At 39.8% G+C, this 12,721-nt stretch overlaps 1 protein-coding gene across 1 annotated transcript in view; it reads left to right on the plus strand.

The window, feature by feature from the left end:
- The window catches only part of LOC143231308 (medium-chain acyl-CoA ligase ACSF2, mitochondrial-like), an 81,854-nt gene that overhangs the window by 64,288 nt on the left and 4,845 nt on the right, over nucleotides 1–12,721 (plus strand). The window lies entirely within an intron of this gene.

Consider the following 12,721-nt stretch of genomic DNA (forward strand, 5'->3'; position numbering starts at 1 on the left):
TATTCTGAGCTATTGTGGACATACAAAGTGTCTAATTCTGAGGTACTGTGAACATACTGTCTTATTCTGAGCTACTGTGGACATATTAAGTGTCTTATTCTGAGCTACTGTGGACATACTGTGTCTTATTCTGAGCTACAGTGGGCATACTAAGTGTCTTATTCTGAGCTACTGTGGACATACTAGGTGTCTTATTCTGAGCTACTGTGGGCATACTAAAGTGTCTTATTCTGAGCTACTGTGGACATACTAAGTGTCTTATTCTGAGCTACTGTGGACATACTAAGTGTCTTATTCTGAGCTACAGTGGACATACTAAGTGTCTTATTCTGAGCTACTGTGGACATACTAAGTGTCTTATTCTGAGCTACTGTGGACATACTAAGTGTCTTATCCTGAGCTACTGTGGACATACTAAGTGTCTTATCCTAAACTACTGTGGACATACTAAGAGTCTTATTCTGAGCTACTGTGGACATACTAAATGTCTTATTCTGAGCTACTGTGGACATACTAAGTGTCTTATTCTGAGCTACTGTGGACATACTATGTGTCTTATTCTGAGCTACTGTGGACATACAAAGTGTCTTATTCTGAGCTACAGTGGACATACTAAGTGTCTTATTCTGAGCTACTGTGGACATACTAAGTGTCTTATTCTGAGCTACTGTGGACATACTAAATGTCTTATTCTGAGCTACAGTGGACATACTAAGTGTGTCTTATTCTGAGCTACTGTGGACATACTAAGTGTCTTATTCTGAGCTACTGTGGGCATACTGTCTTATTCTGAGCTACAGTGGACATACTAAGTGTCTAATTCTGAGGTACTGTGAACATACTGTCTTATTCTGAGCTACTGTGGACATACTAAGTGTCTTATTCTGAGCTACTGTGGACATACTAAGTGTCTTATTCTGAGCTACTGTGGACATACCAAGTGTCTTATTCTGAGCTACTGTGGACATACTAAGTGTCTTATTCTGAGCTACAGTGGACATACTAAGTGTCTTATTCTGAGCTACTGTGGACATACTGTCTTATTCTGAGCTACAGTGGACATACTAAGTGTCTTATTCTGAGCTACAGTGGACATACTAAGTGTCTTATTCTGAGCTACTGTGGACATACTAAGTGTCTTATTCTGAGCTACTGTGGACATACTAAGTGTCTTATTCTGAGCTACTGTGGACATACTAAGTGTCTTATTCTGAGCTACTGTGGACATACTAAGTGTCTTATTCTGAGCTACTGTGGACATACTAAGTGTCTTATTCTGAGCTACTGTGGACATACTAAGTGTCTTATTCTGAGCTACTGTGGACATACAAAGTGTCTTATTCTGAGCTACTGTGGACATACTAAGTGTCTTATTCTGAGCTACAGTGGACATACTAAGTGTCTTATTCTGAGCTACAGTGGACATACTAAGTGTCTTATTCTGAGCTACTGTGGACATACTAAGTGTCTTATTCTGAGCTACTGTGGACATACATACTGTCTTATTCTGAGCTACTGTGGACATACTAAGTGTCTTATTCTGAGCTACTGTGGACATACTAAGTGTCTTACTCTGAGCTACTGTGGACATACTATGTGTCTAATACTGAGCTACTGTGGGCATACTGTCTTATTCTGAGCTACAGTGGACATACTAAGTGTCTTATTCTGAGCTACAGAAAACATACTGTCTTATTCTGAGCTATTGTGGACATACAAAGTGTCTTATTCTGAGCTATTGTGGACATACTAAGTGTCTAATTCTGAGCTACTGTGAACATACTGTCTTATTCTGAGCTACTGTGGACATACTAAATGTCTTATTCTGAGCTACAGTGGGCATACTAAGTGTCTTATTCTGAGCTACTGTGGACATACTATGTGTCTAATACTGAGCTACTGTGGGCATACTGTCTTATTTGAGCTACTGAGCTATTCTGAGGTACTGTGGACATACTAAGTGTCTTATTCTGAGCTACTGTGGACATACTAAGTGTCTTATTCTGAGCTACTGTGGACATACTGAGCTACTGTGTCTGTCTTATTCTGAGCTACTGTGGACATACTAAGTGTCTTATTCTGAGCTACAGTGGACATACTAAGTGTCTTATTCTGAGCTACTGTGGACATACTGTCTTGTCTGAGCTACAGTATTCTTATTCTGAGCTACAGTGGACATGGTCTTACATACTAATGGACATACTGTCTTATTCTGAGCTACTGTGGACATACTAAGTGTCTTATTCTGAGCTACTGTGGACATACTAAGTGTCTTATTCTGAGCTACTGTGGACATACTAAGTGTCTTATTCTGAGCTACTGTGGACATACTAAGTGTCTTATTCTGAGCTACAGTGGACATACTAAGTGTCTTATTCTGAGCTACTGTGGACATACTAAGTGTCTTATTCTGAGCTACTGTGGACATACTAAGTGTCTTATTCTGAGCTACTGTGGACATACTAAGTGTCTTATTCTGAGCTACTGTGGACATACTAAGTGTCTTATTCTGAGCTACTGTGGACATACTAAGTGTCTTATTCTGAGCTACTGTGGACATACATAAGTGTCTTATTCTGAGCTACTGTGGACATACTAAGTGTCTTATTCTGAGCTACTGTGGACATACTAAGTGTCTTATTCTGAGCTACTGTGGACATACTAAGTGTCTTATTCTGAGCTACTGTGGACATACTAAGTGTCTTATTCTGAGCTACTGTGGACATACTAAGTGTCTTATTCTGAGCTACTGTGGACATACTAAGTGTCTTATTGAGCTACTGAGCTACTGTGGACATACTAAGTGTCTTATTCTGAGCTACTGTGGACACATACTGTCTTATTCTGAGCTACTGTGGACATACTAAGTGTCTTATTCTGAGCTACAGTGGACATACTAAGTGTCTTATTCTGAGCTACTGTGGACATACTATGTGTCTTATTCTGAGCTACTGTGGACATACTGTCTTATTCTGAGCTACAGTGGACATACTAAGTGTCTTATTCTGAGCTACTGTGGACATACTAAGTGTCTTATTCTGAGCTACTGTGGACATACTAAGTGTCTTATTCTGAGCTACTGTGGACATACTAAGTGTCTTATTCTGAGCTACTGTGGAGCATACTAAGTGTCTTATTCTGAGCTACTGTGGACATACTAAGTGTCTTATTCTGAGCTACTGTGGACATACTAAGTGTCTTATTCTGAGCTACAGTGGACATACTAAGTGTCTTATTCTGAGCTACTGTGGACATACTAAGTGTCTTATTCTGAGCTACAGTGGACATACTAAGTGTCTTATTCTGAGCTACTGTGGACATACTAAGTGTCTTATTCTGAGCTACTGTGGACATACTAAGTGTCTTATTCTGAGCTACTGTGGACATACTAAGTGTCTTATTCTGAGCTACTGTGGACATACTAAGTGTCTTATTCTGAGCTACTGTGGACATACTAAGTGTCTTATTCTGAGCTACTGTGGACATACTAAGTGTCTTATTCTGAGCTACTGTGGACATACTAAGTGTCTTATTCTGAGCTACAGTGGACATACTAAGTGTCTTATTCTGAGCTACTGTGGACATACTAAGTGTCTTATTCTGAGCTACTGTGGACATACTAAGTGTCTTATTCTGAGCTACAGTGGACATACTAAGTGTCTTATTCTGAGCTACTGTGAACATAAGTGTCTTATTCTGAGCTACTGTGGACATACTAAGTGTCTTATTCTGAGCTACTGTGGACATACAAAGTGTCTTATTCTGAGCTACTGTGGACATACTAAGTGTCTTACTCTGAGCTACTGTGGACATACTATGTGTCTTATTCTGAGCTACTGTGGACATACTAAGTGTCTTATTCTGAGCTACAGTGGACATACTAAGTGTCTTATTCTGAGCTACAGTGGACATACTAAGTGTCTTATTCTGAGCTACTGTGGACATACAAAGTGTCTTATTCTGAGCTACTGTGGACACATAAGTGTCTTATTCTGAGCTACTGTGGACATATTAAGTGTCTTATTCTGAGCTACTGTGGACATACTAAATGTCTTATTCTGAGCTACAGTGGGCATACTAAGTGTCTTTCTCTGAGCTACTGTGGACATACTATGTGTCTAATACTGAGCTACTGTGGGCATACTGTCTTATTCTGAGCTACAGTGGACATACTAAGTGTGTAATTCTGAGGTACTGTGGACATACTAAGTGTCTTATTCTGAGCTACTGTGGACATACTAAGTGTCTTATTCTGAGCTACTGTGGACATACTAAGTGTCTTATTCTGAGCTACTGTGGACATACTAAGTGTCTTATTCTGAGCTACTGTGGACATACCAAGTGTCTTACTCTGAGCTACAGTGGACATACTAAGTGTCTTATTCTGAGCTACTGTGGACATAAGTGTCTTATTCTGAGCTACAGTGGGCATACTAAGTGTCTTATTCTGAGCTACAGTGGACATACTAAGTGTCTTATTCTGAGCTACTGTGGACATACTGTCTTATTCTGAGCTACTGTGGACATACTAAGTGTCTTATTCTGAGCTACTGTGGACATACTAAGTGTCTTATTCTGAGCTACTGTGGACATACTAAAGTGTCTTATTCTGAGCTACTGTGGACATACTAGGTGTCTTATTCTGAGCTACAGTGGACATACTAAGTGTCTTATTCTGAGCTACTGTGGACATACAAAGTGTCTTATTCTGAGCTACAGTGGACATACTAAGTGTCTTATTCTGAGCTACAGTGGACATACTAAGTGTCTTATTCTGAGCTACTGTGGACATACTAAGTGTCTTATTCTGAGCTACTGTGGACATACTAAGTGTCTTATTCTGAGCTACTGTGGACATACTACTGTGTCTTATTCTGAGCTACTGTGGACATACTGTCTTATTCTGAGCTACAGTGGACATACTAAGTGTCTTATTCTGAGCTACAGTGGACATACTGTCTTATTCTGAGCTACTGTGGACATACTAAGTGTCTTATTCTGAGCTACTGTGGACATACTAAGTGTCTTATTCTGAGCTACAGTGGACATAGTGTCTAAGTGTCTTATTCTGAGCTACTGTGGACATACTGTCTTATTCTGAGCTACAGTGGACATACATATTCTGAGCTAAGTGGGCATACCAAGTGTCTTACTCTGAGCTACTGTGGACATACTATGTGTCTAATACTGAGCTACTGTGGGCATACTGTCTAATACTGAGCTACTGTGGGCATACTGTCTTATTCTGAGCTACTGTGGGCATACTGTCTTATTCTGAGCTACAGTGGACATACTAAGTGTCTTATTCTGAGCTACAGTGGACATACTAGGTGTCTTATTCTGAGCTACAGAAAACATACTGTCTTATTCTGAGCTACTGTGGACATACAAAGTGTCTAATTCTGAGGTACTGTGAACATACTGTCTTATTCTGAGCTACTGTGGACATACTAAGTGTCTTATTCTGAGCTACTGTGGACATACTGTGTCTTATTCTGAGCTACTGTGGACATACTAAGTGTCTTATTCTGAGCTACTGTGGACATACTAGTGTCTTATTCTGAGCTACTGTGGACATACTAAGTGTCTTATTCTGAGCTACTGTGGACATACTAAGTGTCTTATTCTGAGCTACAGTGGACATACTAAGTGTCTTATTCTGAGCTACTGTGGACATACTGTCTTATTCTGAGCTACTGTGGACATACTAAGTGTCTTATTCTGAGCTACTGTGGACATACTAAGTGTCTTATTCTGAGCTACTGTGGACATACTAAGTGTCTTATTCTGAGCTACTGTGGACATACTAAGTGTCTTATTCTGAGCTACTGTGGACATACTAAGTGTCTTATTCTGAGCTACTGTGGACATACTAAGTGTCTTATTCTGAGCTACTGTGGACATACTAAGTGTCTTATTCTGAGCTACAGTGGACATACTAAGTGTCTTATTCTGAGCTACTGTGGACATACTAAGTGTCTTATTCTGAGCTACAGTGGACATACTAAGTGTCTTATTCTGAGCTACTGTGGACATACTAAGTGTCTTATTCTGAGCTACTGTGGACATACTAAAGTGTCTTATTCTGAGCTACAGTGGACATACTAAGTGTCTTATTCTGAGCTACTGTGGACATACTAAGTGTCTTATTCTGAGCTACTGTGGACATACTAAGTGTCTTATTCTGAGCTACTGTGGACATACATAGTGTCTTATTCTGAGCTACTGTGGACATACTAAGTGTCTTATTCTGAGCTACTGTGGACATACAAAGTGTCTTATTCTGAGCTACTGTGGACATACTAAGTGTCTTATTCTGAGCTACTGTGGACATACTAAGTGTCTTATTCTGAGCTACTGTGGACATACTAAGTGTCTTATTCTGAGCTACTGTGGACATACCAAGTGTCTTATTCTGAGCTACTGTGGACATACTAAGTGTCTTACTCTGAGCTACTGTGGACATACTATGTCTCTAATACTGAGCTACTGTGGGCATACTGTCTTATTCTGAGCTACAGTGGACATACTAAGTGTCTTATTCTGAGCTACAGAAAACATACTGTCTTATTCTGAGCTATTGTGGACATACAAAGTGTCTTATTCTGAGCTACAGTGGACATGCTAAGTGTCTAATTCTGAGGTACTGTGAACATACTGTCTTATTCTGAGCTACTGTGGACATACTAAATGTCTTATTCTGAGCTACAGTGGGCATACCAAGTGTCTTACTCTGAGCTACTGTGGACATACTATGTGTCTAATACTGAGCTACTGTGGGCATACTGTCTTATTCTGAGCTACAGTGGACATACTAAGTGTCTAATTCTGAGGTACAGTGGACATACTAGGTGTCTTATTCTGAGCTACAGAAAACATACTGTCTTATTCTGAGCTATTGTGGACATACAAAGTGTCTAATTCTGAGGTACTGTGAACATACTGTCTTATTCTGAGCTACTGTGGACATATTAAGTGTCTTATTCTGAGCTACTGTGGACATACTAAATGTCTTATTCTGAGCTACAGTGGGCATACTAAGTGTCTTTCTCTGAGCTACTGTGGACATACTATGTGTCTAATACTGAGCTACTGTGGGCATACTGTCTTATTCTGAGCTACTGTGGACATACTAAGTGTCTTATTCTGAGCTACTGTGGACATACTAAGTGTCTTATTCTGAGCTACTGTGGACATACTAAGTGTCTTATTCTGAGCTACTGTGGACATACAAAGTGTCTTATTCTGAGCTACTGTGGACATACTAAGTGTCTTATTCTGAGCTACTGTGGACATACTAAGTGTCTTATTCTGAGCTACTGTGGACATACTAAGTGTCTTATTCTGAGCTACAGTGGACATACTAAGTGTCTTATTCTGAGCTACAGTGGACATACTAAGTGTCTTATTCTGAGCTACAGTGGGCATACTAAGTGTCTTATTCTGAGATACAGTGAACATACTAAGTGTCTTATTCTGAGCTACTATGTGGACATACTGTCTTATTCTGAGCTACTGTGGACATACTAAGTGTCTTATTCTGAGCTACTGTGGGACTGTCTTATTCTGAGCTACTGTGGACATACTAAGTGTCTTATTCTGAGCTACTGTGGACATACTATGTGTCTTATTCTGAGCTACTGTGGACATACTAAGTGTCTTATTCTGAGCTACAGTGGACATACTAAGTGTCTTATTCTGAGTGTGGACATACTAAGTGTCTTATTCTGAGCTACTGTGGACATACTAAGTGTCTTATTCTGAGCTACTGTGGACATACTAAGTGTCTTATTCTGAGCTACTGTGGACATACTAAGTGTCTTATTCTGAGCTACTGTGGACATACTAAGTGTCTTATTCTGAGCTACTGTGGACATACCAAGTGTCTTATTCTGAGCTACTGTGGACATACTAAGTGTCTTATTCTGAGCTACTGTGGACATACTAAGTGTCTTATTCTGAGCTACTGTGGACATACTAAGTGTCTTATTCTGAGCTACTGTGGACATACTAAGTGTCTTATTCTGAGCTACTGTGGACATACTAAGTGTCTTATTCTGAGCTACTGTGGACATACTAAGTGTCTTATTCTGAGCTACTGTGGACATACTAAGTGTCTTATTCTGAGCTACTGTGGACATACTTATAAGTGTCTTATTCTGAGCTACTGTGGACATACAAAGTGTCTTATTCTGAGCTACAGTGGACATACTAAGTGTCTTATTCTGAGCTACTGTGGACATACTAAGTGTCTTATTCTGAGCTACTGTGGACATACTAAGTGTCTTATTCTGAGCTACTGTGGACATACTAAGTGTCTTATTCTGAGCTACTGTGGACATACTAAGTGTCTTATTCTGAGCTACTGTGGACATACTAAGTGTCTTATTCTGAGCTACTGTGGACATACTAAGTGTCTTATTCTGAGCTACAGTGGACATACTAAGTGTCTTATTCTGAGCTACTGTGGACATACTAAGTGTCTTATTCTGAGCTACTGTGGACATACTAAGTGTCTTATTCTGAGCTACTGTGGACATACTAAGTGTCTTATTCTGAGCTACTGTGGACATACTAAGTGTCTTATTCTGCTACTCTGAGGCTACTGTCTTATTCTGAGCTACTGTGGACATACTAAGTGTCTTATTCTGAGCTACAGTGGACATACTAAGTGTCTTATTCTGAGCTACTGTGGACATACTAAGTGTCTTATTCTGAGCTACTGTGGACATACTAAATGTCTTATTCTGAGCTACTGTGGGCATACTAAGTGTCTTATTCTGAGCTACTGTGGACATACTAAGTGTCTTATTCTGAGCTACTGTGGACATACTAATGTCTTATTCTGAGCTACTGTGGACATACTAAGTGTCTTATTCTGAGCTACTGTGGACATACTAAGTGTCTTATTCTGAGCTACTGTGGACATACTAAGTGTCTTATTCTGAGCTACTGTGGACATACTAAGTGTCTTATTCTGAGCTACTGTGGACATACTAAGTGTCTTATTCTGAGCTACTGTGGACATGTGTCTTATTCATACTGTGGACATACTGTCTTATTCTGAGCTACTGTCTTATTCTGAGCTACTGTGGACATACTAAGTGTCTTATTCTGAGCTACTGTGGACATACTAAGTGTCTTATTCTGAGCTACTGTGGACATACTAAGTGTCTTATTCTGAGCTACTGTGGACATACTAAGTGTCTTATTCTGAGCTACTGTGGACATACTAAGTGTCTTATTCTGAGCTACTGTGGACATACTAAGTGTCTTATTCTGAGCTACTGTGGACATACTAAGTGTCTTATTCTGAGCTACTGTGGACATACTAAGTGTCTTATTCTGAGCTACTGTGGACATACTACTGTCTTATTCTGAGCTACTGTGGACATACTAAGTGTCTTATTCTGAGCTACTGTGGACATACTAAGTGTCTTATTCTGAGCTACTGTGGACATACTATGTGTCTTATTCTGAGCTACTGTGGACATACAAAGTGTCTTATTCTGAGCTACTGTGGACATACTAAGTGTCTTATTCTGAGCTACTGTGGACATACTAAGTGTCTTATTCTGAGCTACTGTGGACATACTAAATGTCTTATTCTGAGCTACAGTGGACATACTAAGTGTCTTATTCTGAGCTACTGTGGACATACTATGTGTCTTATTCTGAGCTACTGTGGGCATACTGTCTTATTCTGAGCTACAGTGGACATACTAAGTGTCTGGACATAATTCTGAGCTACTGTGGACATACTACGTGTCTAATTCTGAGCTACTGTGGACATACAAAGTGTCTTATTCTGAGCTACTGTGGACATACTAAGTGTCTTATTCTGAGCTACTGTGGACATACTAAGTGTCTTATTCTGAGCTACTGTGGACATACTAAGTGTCTTATTCTGAGCTACTGTGGACATACTAAGTGTCTTATTCTGAGCTACAGTGGACATACTAAGTGTCTTATTCTGAGCTACTGTGGACATACTAGGTGTCTTATTCTGAGCTACAGTGGTGTCTTATTCTGAGCTACTGTGGACATACTAAGTGTCTTATTCTGAGCTACTGTGGACATACTAAGTGTCTTATTCTGAGCTACAGTGGACATACTAAGTGTCTTATTCTGAGCTACTGTGGACATACTAAGTGTCTTATTCTGAGCTACTGTGGACATACTAAGTGTCTTATTCTGAGCTACTGTGGACATATAAGTGTCTTATTCTGAGCTACAGTGGACATACTAAGTGTCTTATTCTGAGCTACTGTGGACATACATACTAAGTGTCTTATTCTGAGCTACTGTGGACATACTAAGTGTCTTATTCTGAGCTACTGTGGACATACTAAGTGTCTTATTCTGAGCTACTGTGGACATACTAAGTGTCTTATTCTGAGCTACTGTGGACATACTAAGTCTTATTCTGAGCTACTGTGGACATACTAAGTGTCTTATTCTGAGCTACTGTGGACATACTAAGTGTCTTATTCTGAGCTACAGTGGACATACTAAGTGTCTTATTCTGAGCTACTGTGGACATACTGTCTTATTCTGAGCTACTGTGGACATACTAAAGTGTCTTATTCTGAGCTACAGTGGACATACTAAGTGTCTTATTCTGAGCTACTGTGGACATACTAAGTGTCTTATTCTGAGCTACTGTGGACATACTACAGTGGACATACTGTGTCTAATTCTGAGCTACTGTGGACATACTGTCTTATTCTGAGCTACTGTGGACACATACTGAGGTCTTATTCTGAGCTACTGTGGACATACTAAATGTCTTATTCTGAGCTACAGTGGGCATACTAAGTGTCTTATTCTGAGCTACTGTGGACATACTACTGTGTGTCTAATACTGAGCTACTGTGGGCATACTGTCTTATTCTGAGCTACAGTGGACATACTAAGTGTCTAATTCTGAGGTACTGTGGACATACTAAGTGTCTTATTCTGAGCTACTGTGGACATACTACGTGTCTAATTCTGAGCTACTGTGGACATACTAAGTGTCTTATTCTGAGCTACTGTGGACATACCAAGTGTCTTATTCTGAGCTACTGTGGACATACTAAGTGTCTTATTCTGAGCTACAGTGGACATACTAAGTGTCTTATTCTGAGCTACTGTGGACATAAGTGTCTTATTCTGAGCTACAGTGGACATACTAAGTGTCTTATTCTGAGCTACAGTGGACATACTAAGTGTCTTATTCTGAGCTACTGTGGACATACTGTCTTATTCTGAGCTACTGTGGACATACTAAGTGTCTTATTCTGAGCTACTGTGGACATACTAAGTGTCTTATTCTGAGCTACTGTGGACATACTAAGTGTCTTATTCTGAGCTACTGTGGACATACTAAGTGTCTTATTCTGAGCTACAGTGGACATACATACTAGCTACTGTGGAAGTGTCTTATTCTGAGCTACTGTGGACATACTAAGTGTCTTATTCTGAGCTACAGTGGACATACTAAGTGTCTTATTCTGAGCTACAGTGGACATACTAAGTGTCTTATTCTGAGGCTACTGTGGACATACCAAGTGTCTTATTCTGAGCTACTGTGGACATACTAAGTGTCTTATTCTGAGCTACTGTGGACATACTAAGTGTCTTATTCTGAGCTACTGTGGACATACTAAAGTGTCTTATTCTGAGCTACTGTGGACATACTAAGTGTCTTATTCTGAGCTACTGTGGACATACTAAGTGTCTTAATTCTGAGCTACTGTGGACATACTAAGTGTCTTATTCTGAGCTACTGTGGACATACTAAATGTCTTATTCTGAGCTACTGTGGGCATACTAAGTGTCTTACTCTGAGCTACTGTGGACATACTATGTGTCTAATTCTGAGCTACTGTGGACATACTAAGTGTCTTATTCTGAGCTACAGTGGACATACTAAGTGTCTAATTCTGAGGTACAGTGGCTACTGTACTAGGTGTCTTATTCTGAGCTACAGAAAACATACTGTCTTATTCTGAGCTACTGTGGACATACAAAGTGTCTAATTCTGAGGTACAGTGGACATACTGAGTGAAAACATACTGTCTTATTCTGAGCTACTGTGGACATACTTAAGTGTCTTATTCTGAGCTACTGTGGACATACTAGGGTGTCTTATTCTGAGCTACTGTGGACATACTAAGTGTCTTATTCTGAGCTACTGTGGACATACTAAGTGTCTTATTCTGAGCTACTGTGGGCATACTAAGTGTCTTATTTCTGAGCTACTGTGGACATACTAAGTGTCTAATTCTGAGCTACTGTGGACATACTGTCTTATTCTGAGCTACAGTGGACATACTAAGTGTCTTATTCTGAGCTACTGTGGACATACTAAGTGTCTTATTCTGAGCTACTAAGTGTGGACATACTAAGTGTCTTATTCTGAGCTACTGTGGACATACTAAGTGTCTTATTCTGAGCTACTGTGGACATACTAAGTGTCTTATTCTGAGCTACTGTGGACATACTAAGTGTCTTATTCTGAGCTACTGTGGACATACTAAGTGTCTTATTCTGAGCTACTGTGGACATACTAAGTGTCTGTCTTATTCTGAGCTACTGTGGACATACTAAGTGTCTTATTCTGAGCTACTGTGGACATACTAAGTGTCTTATTCTGAGCTACTGTGGACATACTAAGTGTGTCTTATTCTGAGCTACTGTGGACATACTAAGTGTCTTATTCTGAGCTACTGTGGAC

Source organism: Tachypleus tridentatus, chromosome 11 (assembly GCF_004210375.1).
Source record: "Tachypleus tridentatus isolate NWPU-2018 chromosome 11, ASM421037v1, whole genome shotgun sequence".
Classification (NCBI taxonomy): domain Eukaryota; kingdom Metazoa; phylum Arthropoda; class Merostomata; order Xiphosura; family Limulidae; genus Tachypleus; species Tachypleus tridentatus.